General features: G+C 36.7%; 1 pseudogene; it reads left to right on the top strand.

Annotated features, from left to right (window-relative positions):
* The first annotated feature begins 3,036 nt into the window (after window positions 1-3,036).
* The window catches only part of LOC127546762 (NADH dehydrogenase [ubiquinone] 1 alpha subcomplex subunit 8-like), a 65,526-nt pseudogene continuing 58,935 nt past the window's right edge, over window positions 3,037-9,627 (top strand).

Here is a 9,627-nt window from a genome sequence, read left to right as displayed (position 1 = left end):
CAAAAGTGTAACCAGAGATTGTTGAGGGGCATGTACCACTAACTTGCCTAAGAAAAGCAGCATAAATATTTTGCTAAATTAACTATTTAAGACAAATTCAATTGAGGACCTCTGTTCAGTAGGCTCCATTTCAAGGGAAAAGCCCAGAAAACCATGAAGCTATTGCAGAATGTTGGAGTAGGGAAATGTTGAAGGAGGGTACATAGGGCTAGGGTAGGAAAACATTCACTTGGCATATGGTTGCTGGAAGAAGGACAAGATCAAACAGCTTTCTATTTTATTTTTTTATTGACATATCCTAATTTTGTTTTCTTGACATCTTTCATTGTTCCATCCTCATTATTTAATTTTTTTTTAATTTTCAGTTCCAAATTCTTTCCCTTCCTCTAACCCTTCTGCCACCCACTGAGAAGGCAAGAAATAGGATAATCATTATATATATGAAGTCATGCAAAACATATTTCCACATTAGTCATTCATTCCCTTCATTTTTGAATCCTCCCTTTCCTATTTACCAAACCATCCCTCTCCTTTCTCTTTCCCCCTTTTCCTACCCATCAAGCCATCCCTTATAACAAAGAATAAAAACAAAAGAAAAAAATTAGATAAAACCAAGCAACAGAACAACTAATAGATCTGACGGCATATGTGCGTATTTCATATTGTCTTCCACTTTTACAAGGAAGGGAGGAAAATAAATTTTCTCAACTCTTCTCTAGGGACAAAGTTTGTCATTATAATTACTTAGTATGAAGTCTCTTTTTTTGGTTATTCTTTTTGTTTTCATAATTGTAGTCATTTACATTGTTTTTCTGTTTCTGCTTACTTCATTTTGTATCGATTCATATAAGTCTTCCCATGTTTATCTATATTCTTCATATTTGTAACTTATTATAGTACAATAAATTCACTATATTCAAGTATCATAATTTGTTTAACCAATAGATGGGAACTTATTTTGTTTCCAGTTTTTTCAGCTTTCCATTATAATTAATTATTCGTGCTACCTGGATACAAAGCTTATTTATTTTTTAACAGCTCATGAGAAGAGTGTCAGTGTAGTCTAAATTTGGTCACCCCAGAATGAAGTGCAATACACCTCTCCTTAATTACAGCCCTAACAACAGGCACAACCAAACTAACAGATATTTATAGAGAGATTTCAGGTTTCCAAATTTATCTCATTTGAGCCTCATAAAAACCTTGTGAGATATGTACTCAAGCTATTTTCACAAATGATGTGATTTAAAAAAATTTTTTAAATAGCTTTTTATTTACAAGTTATATGCATGGGTAATTTGACATTTGCCAACCTTTTGTTCCAATTTTTCCCTTTCTTCCCCCCATCCCCTCTCCTAGATGGCAGAATGACCAATACATGTTTAAATATATTAAAGTATAAATTAAATACAAAATAAGTATACAGGTCCAAACTGTTATTTTGCTGTACTAAAAGAATTGGAGTCTGAAATATTGTACAATTAGCCCGTGAAGGAAATCATAAAATGCAGGCAGGCAAAAATAGAGGGATTGGGAATTCAATGTAATGGTTCTTGGTCATCTCCCAGAGTTCTTTCACTGGGTGTAGTTGGTTCAGTTCATTACTGCTCTATTGGAACTGATTTGCTTCATCTCATTGCTGAGGATGGCCAGGTCCATCAGAATTGATCATCATACAGTATTGTTGTTGAAGTATATAATGTTCTCCTGGTTCTGCTCATTTCACTCGGCATCAGTTCATATAAGTCTCTCCAGGCCACAAATGATGTGATTTTGCAAACCATTTATATAATATAACCATTATATAATATTCTCAACCTTTTTTTTAAGTTTGAAGACTTCTATTAAATGTCACAACATTTCTGCTTCCCTCTCTCACCCATGATAGTTGTTGCAATATCTAATAGCCATTGATCTTGGGATATTGCCAAAATCATTTAAATCAGAAAATACATAATGATAACAATTTAGTAACATTTTCAAATAATCTGTATTTTATTCACCACAAGAATATCTATACACACACATTAGTAAGATAGTTTTATACTACATGACATATTATTTATTCAGTTTATAAAAATTAGATGTTTTTGTTTTTGTGAGGCAATTGGGGTTAAGTGACACAGCTAGTAAGTATTATGTGTCCCAAGCTGGATTTGAATTCAGGTCCTCCTGACTTGGGGCTGCACCTCTATCCAATGTGCCATCTAACTGCCCTGTAGTTTATAGAAATTATGTTTGCTTGTTTATGGATTTGCAGACCCCTGAGAACAACTCTAGGGCTCCACAGGAATTTTTGGGCAACAAACTGAGGGACACTGAGTTGTCTAAATGCCTTATTTTAAAGATGAAGAAACTAAAAGAAATGCCTTGATCAACATCATGCAGTGACTCAGGGGCAGGACTAGAATCCTGTCAGTTCCTTGCCACTAGCTCTAAGACTGGGAGAGGCGATGTGGTTTAATAAAAGACTTCTAGGTTGAAGTTAATGGCTTGGGCTTGAGTGCTATCTCTTCTACCTATAACTAATGTACAAGCGGAGGTTGTTATCTTGTTAGTTCAGGTTTGATGTTGGTATTCCTCGCTCATTCAACAGTTAATAAAAGAAGGCTTACTTAGCCATAGCTTAGAAAAGATATTCAACGAGGATACTCCAATACGAAGCTAAGGTAGACAAACCGCTTCATCGCCACATGAAACACATCTGGTTGGCGGGTCAAGGTGTGGTCTTTAAATATCCCCTGAGCCTGAAGAGCCCAGCCCCCATGATGTAGGCTGGCCTTCTTATGCTCTGATGACTAGGAAGCCTGTCCAGTACAGACAGAGCCTCTTGGAAATCAGAGTATGGCCCTGGGAAACCTTTACTCTCACCACACTGTGGCATCTTAGACATGCCATTTAATTCCTTTGGGTCCAAAAAGCCTCATCTGTTAAATAAGGAGGACTTCCTGTCAACGACTGCCTGAACAGAAGCAGACCTCCCGGGTTCCCCAGCCAGGGCAGATAGTTTGGGCCCTGGGCTCTTCTATCCCCTCCATGTCAGGTGTGGTGGGGCTGCCTACCTTGGAGGACCTCAGTGTGCAGGAGGTGAATGTCTGTTCCGTTAAGCTAAAAACTGCAGCCCATCATTAAGGCACACAGTGTGATAAAGTCAAAAAGAATTTACACTTTGCCACTGGGAAGAGAAGGATCCAAGGTGATATTTAAGCAAAGGAAGATTTGTCAATCAGTGTGCTCTGGATTTCTTCAGTAGTATAAAGAAACACTGCGCTGATCCCTTTACTGTGTTTTGATCCTGTATTAATTATTCTGAGCTTTAAGAGCTTTGCCAATATCACAAGATACAGGCAAAATTTGACAAAAGTGTGCTGAACAAACTAGACTGGGTGTATTCTGACTTGGAAGAATTGTCAAATATTACAAAAATAAGCACAACCCAATCGTTACCTGAGAATCTGTGTGATTTCAAACCAAACTGGAGCCAAATCTTGTTTTTGAAGGAGATTTCAAGCCTGCAAAAGATGGTGGCCAATTCTATTTTGGAACTGGTAGAAAAAAGAGCCAGTTTGAACCAAAACTAGAACTCAAAGTAAAGATCTCTAGTTAACAACTTCATCTATTACAGTACATTATTTCATAATTTATTGTTGTTCTTGGGGGAAAAAACCTGGCTCTGTCCCTTATTAGGCAATTCTCTTCACCAATCTAGACCTATTCTTCAGTTTACAACCTCTCAATTGTTTGCTATCCTTTAATGACTTGCCCTTTGGAATTTCTGGCTTTCTCCCAGGGCAATGAGGAATATAGAATAAAGTATGAATGTGAGATGTTTCTTGTTTTTTGGCGACTTATAAATCCAAAATATTGGTTAAAGGCTCCTTATGCTATCCCTCCATGATTGTCCTAGTTGGGTTAACATTTAGCTGTTTCTCCAAGAGAATTCATTCTTTCAAGATGGACAAAATTTCCCATTCTTTGAATTATCCTTTAATCCATCCTCAATTTCAATTAAGTCCTTCTTTATAATAAATATCTTTGTAAAATACTCTAAATACCAGAATTTTAGACATCCTTATTTATTACTGACTCTTTTTTTCAATTCAGGTACCAAATAGCTGACTTCATAGTTGGCTTATAGTACATTGAATTTTTGGATACTTCTAGTATCCTACTGCTTCGTCAAGCCAGAAAACTTGATCTTGTATTTCCCTTCTGCTACTTATACCTGGATAAGAGGCACCATCTTATCCAGTGACTTTTTTGTGAAGTCACTGAACTTGGAGTTAGAAAAACCTAGTTTCAGATCCCATCTCAGCTACTTTTTAGCTGATTGATCCTGGAAAAGTCCTTTAAGCTCTCTGTGCTTTAGTTTCCTCAACTGTCTAATGAGGGGGGTAGACTTAATGGCTTCTAAGAAACATGTAGCTCTAAGTCAATGATCTTATGATCCCACATCACTTTTGCTTTCTGGACTCCAGTTATGTTTTTTTTTTAAGAGTTGGATTAATGATGATTTTAGGGAGGCTGCATAAAGGAAAGAATTGGATGGCTCTAGAGACCATGAATGCTAAACTCTGTCCTGATGCATGTTATTTTTAGGCAAGTCGTTTACCTTTCTTGGTTTCTTTTTTCTTTTTTTTTTTTTAATAACTTTTTATTGATAGAACGCATGTCAGGGTAATTTTTTACAGCATTATCCCTTGCATTCACTTCTGTTCCGATCTTGGTTTCTTTATTTGTAAAATGAGGGGTTGGAATAGATGGTTTATGAGGTTCTGGTTACCTCTAGAGTTATGATGTTTCTCTGACTACATGACTCCCTTACTCAGTCAACACCTGTAGCTCCCTATTGCCTGGAGGATAAAAATAAATTCTTCTGTTGAGGTATTAAAGTCTTATATAACTTGGCCCTAACCTGTCTTTCCAATCTTACTGAAAATCCCCCTCTCATCCCTTCTGCACTGGCTTATCCACCTGCCTGGAATGTACTCACTCCTTAGCTTTGCTTCATAAAGTCCCTCTTTTCCTCAAGATGCAAATCAAGTATCATCTTCTGAATGTAGTTTTTCTTGATCTCAATTGCTACTGTGCTGCCTTTGAAGTTACCCTGCATTTTGTATATATTTATATTTATTTGTTTTCTATTTGTGCTATGCATAAGAATTGGCCAAAGGGATTCTAGTCTGGGAAGTTTACACTATGAGGTGCTACCTACCTTGAACTCACATGGAGATTTGGGGAATCTGTTTCCAGAAATCTGTAATGACATATGAATTAAGATTCACTGTCTGTAATGACATGTGCTCATCTTTCCAATATACTTTAAGTTTCACAAAGTATTTTATATACATCATCTCCCTTCCTTCTTTCCCTAAAATTTGATAAAGAATATACATGTGCAATATTAGTCACAATTATGAAAGAAGAAACAGACCAAAAGAACAATATTTTCACTTTTATAGAGGTAGCTGACAAAATTTAAGCAACCTGCCCAGAATCACATATCTAGTATATCTCTGAGGCAGGATTTAAATCCACATCTTTATAACTCTATGTCTAGTAACTCTATCCCCACCACACTGCCTTTTCCAAAAGCTTATTTTTAATAAAGATTCTGTTCTGATACCCTATGATACTATTTGAATATCTGTACCCTGAACTAGACTATAACACCCTTATGAGCGAAGACTATGTCATTTACTTTTTTGTATGTCCAGAATTGAGCATAGTTTTCTGTTCATGGCAGGTGCTTGGCAAATTTCTGTTGAATATAATGGGAAATTCAAGGGGAATGCTTTTGTATGTGTTGGAGGGAGGTCATTTGGCATCTTCTCAAATCGTGCCTCAGGGTGACTGTCTGCTTTATTTATGGATAAAGCTAGCTCTTTATGCAATATTCAGACAGTTCTATCTTCCCTGCAACAAATCTGCTCTGGAGTTAATGTATATAGCGAAGAACCGCCAAAACAAAACAGAATAAAACAAACAAAAATACCTCCAAACATTTAGATGGCGCTCCTGACTCCCAAAGTTAGCTGTGACTGGAAGACTAGAGGAGGTAGAGGATGGTGTGAGGAGAGAGAGGAGAGAAGCCAATCCCATTGAGTTTGAGAGAAAATAAGACAGATTTAGAGAAGGCAAGTGTGGTGAGTGGAAAGAAGCTTGGACTAGTGGTCAGGAGATTTGGATTCAAATTCTCTCTGCCACTGAGGTGACCATTTAACCTTAAGGAAGCATTTCTCAGGAAAAAGGACCCACATGTGCAAAAAATGTTTGTCACAGCCTATTTTGCAGTGGCAAGGAACTGGAAATTGAGTGGATGCCCATCAGTTGGGGAATGTCTGAATAAGTTATGGTATATAAATGTTATTGAATATTATTGTTCTATAAGAAATGATGAACAGCTTTTCTTTTCTTTTTTTTTTTTTTAAATAACTTTTTATTGACAGAACCCATGCCTGGGTAATTTTTTACAGCATTATCCCTTGCACTCACTTCTGTTCCGATTTTTCCCCTCCCTCCCTCCGCTCCCTACCCCAGATGGCAAGCAGTCCTTTACATGTTAAATAGGTTACAGTATATCCTAGATACAAAAATGTGTGCAGAACCGAACAGTTTTCTTGTTGCACAGGGAGAATTGGATTCCGAAGGTATAAATAACCCAGAAGAAAAACAAAAATGCAAGCAGTTTATGTTCATTTCCCAGTATTCTTTCTTTGGGTGTAGCTGCTTCTGTCCATGCTTTATCAATTGAAACTGAATTAGCTCTCTTTATCGAAGAGATCCACTTCCATCAGAATACATCCTCAAACAGTATCGTTCTTGAGGTATATAATGATCCCCTTGTTCTATTCATTTCACTTAGCATCAGTTCATGTAAGTCTCGCCAGTCCTCTCTGTATTCATCCTGCTGGTCATTCCTTACAGAACAATAATATTCCATAACGTGATGAACAGCTTTTCAACAATGAAGTGATTCAGGCCAATTCCAATAAACTTATGAATAGGCTTGAGAGAGCCATCTGCATCCCAAGAGGACAGTGGGATCGAAATGTGGTTCAAAACATAGTATTTTCACCTTTTTTGTTGTTTGCTTGTTTTTTTCCTCTTTCATTTTTTTTTCCTTTTTGATCTGATTTTTCTTGTGCAGCATGATAAATGTGGAAATATGTTTAGAAGAACTGCACATGTTTAAACTATATTAGATTACTTACTGCCTAGGAGAAGGGGGTGTGGGAAGGAAAAGAGGGAGAAAGATGAACACAGGGTTTTGCAAGGATGAATGTTGAAAACTATCTTTGCATCCATTTTGAAAAATAAAAAGCTATAATAAAAAAGAAATGATGAAGAGGCTGATTTCAGGAAAGACAAGAACTGATGCTAAATGAAGTGAGCAGAATCAAGAAAACATTGTATACAGTAACAAGATTATATGATGATCAGCTGTGATGGGCTTGCCTCTTTTCCACAATGAGGTGATTCAAAGCAATTCCAATAGACTTGTGATGAAAGTGCCAACATCCAGAGAAAGAATTATGGAGACCGAATGTGAATCAAATTATGGTATTTTCACCTTTTGTTGTTGTTTGTTTGCTTAGTTTTTTTTCTTTCCTCTGTTTTTTCCCTTTTGATTTGATTTTTTTTGTATAGCATGATCAATATGAAAATATGATTAGAAGAATTGCACATGTTTAACCTGTTGTTAAATAGGTTGTGTTGTATTGTGTTGTGTTGTACTGCTTGTTGCCTTGGGATGGGGGAGAGGGAGAAAAATATGGAACACAAGGTTTTGCAAAGGTGAGTATTGAAAGATATCTTTGAATGTATTTGAAAAAATAAAATACTATTAAATTTTTAAAAATAAAAAATCAAACAAACAAAAGAAAATATCTCTCTGTCCTTGGGTCTTAGTTTCCTTCTCTTCAAAATTAGGGAGTTAGATTTGATTCCTAAGGTCCTTCTTAGCTTTGATGCCTTAGGATTCCCCCCCCCCCCCACCATCCCCCACTTCCCTGTAGATTCAGGAACAGTCAGGATGTCTCCAAAGAGCCAGCTTTAAGGAGAAACAGCTGCCAAGTCCATTTTCTTTGATTCTAATTGGGATGAAGATAATTTGTCTCCACTGGATTGTGCAATATACAGGAAACAAAAGCTTAAAAAAACAAAACAAAACAAAACAAAATCTCTGGCTTAGGATCTGCCAATTAAACAATGAGGTTCATTCCACGCTAAATTGTCTCTTAAAGCATATTCTAGCAAACAAAGGAGGAAAATATTTCAATTACTGCTTTTCAGATCTGCCTGAAGCTTTATTTTATTGTAAATATGTCAGGAGTTTGGCTTTCAGTTTGAAATCAGTTGCCTCTTGTTATAACTAATTTTTAGAGGCAGTATGGTATGATGGAAAGAATACTGTATTTAAAATTAGAGGTCCTGGATTCAAGTCCCATGTCTGCTAATTACGCTCCAGAAGAGCCTGGCAAAATAATTTGAATTTAGACTTCAGCTTCCTTCTCCTATAAAATATAGCTCCAGATAATTTCTGGGAGTTGGCTGGGAGATCCCTGCCTTATCAGTTGCTTTCTCCCCACACTCATTTGATGAAATAATTGGAAAAAAATAAAATATTTTAAAAAATAAAAGGTAAACAAGGAAAAAAATATAGTATGAGGTGCAGGTAACAAAAGACCATGAAGTGTCAAGATCTTAAAGAAAGTATAATGAGATTACTTTCTTCTCCTTTTATGAGATAAGAGGAAGTTCTTCACTCATTCTTACTCCCTGATGGCTCTTTAAAAAGCCAGACCAGTGGAGTCTGAATACATCTTTGAGTGTGAGTTCTGTGAGGGAAGAAGAGAAGCAGATTTGGAAAGGCTCTTAGAGATCTCTATCCTTGAGAAGGAATCTCTCTTCAAAATGGGCATTTGTTTCCCCTCTCGCCAACGCTACCCAAAGACGTTGGCCTTGCAGCAATGTTCTACCTCAAAGGGATCAAACACTACAGAGAGTAAGGCCATTCAGGACTCAAGGTTGCCAAGGGACCATATCACAGAAGTTTTATAAGTCAGGTTTGCCTGCTAGGAGATGAGCTATAGAGATTGAGGGACCTAACTGAGTGACCTGCTTGGCAGAGATAATATATTCAACAGAATCAGCATGAAGATATAATAATGTGTAAAACACATTGGGGTTTTAGAAAGCTGAAGATTGGAATTGTGTCATGTATATACTTCTAATATATTCTTCATGTGTTTCTACTCTTTCCAATGGCACAATACATATCTGGAGCCACAGAGTATCTTAAAACTGGAGTTGCTACCTCTCCAGGAGATCTAACCCATGAGAGCAGGATGCTTAGGTTATAACTGAAGAGTGCTATACTAGCAAGTTAGAATCTCTCAATATATCCTGCTCTACTGCCTCAATACAAATATAACTTTTTGGCATTCAAGACTTTCCACTACCTATCAACTTTATTTTCTACGGGTCCCTTACAAGAAGCTGCCACTCTCATGAAGATGACCTTATTATTATTTCCCATGATCATTCCTGGGAGGCAGTGGGCTATAGTAGAAAAGACAATAAAAAAATCTAATTCAATATTCCAACTGAATTTGTGTCACATTA

The sequence above is a fragment of the Antechinus flavipes genome, chromosome 2 (assembly GCF_016432865.1).
Source record: "Antechinus flavipes isolate AdamAnt ecotype Samford, QLD, Australia chromosome 2, AdamAnt_v2, whole genome shotgun sequence".
NCBI lineage: Eukaryota > Metazoa > Chordata > Mammalia > Dasyuromorphia > Dasyuridae > Antechinus > Antechinus flavipes.
The sequence above is the reverse complement of the archived record's forward strand: the minus strand, read 5'-3'. Positions and strand labels throughout refer to the sequence as shown.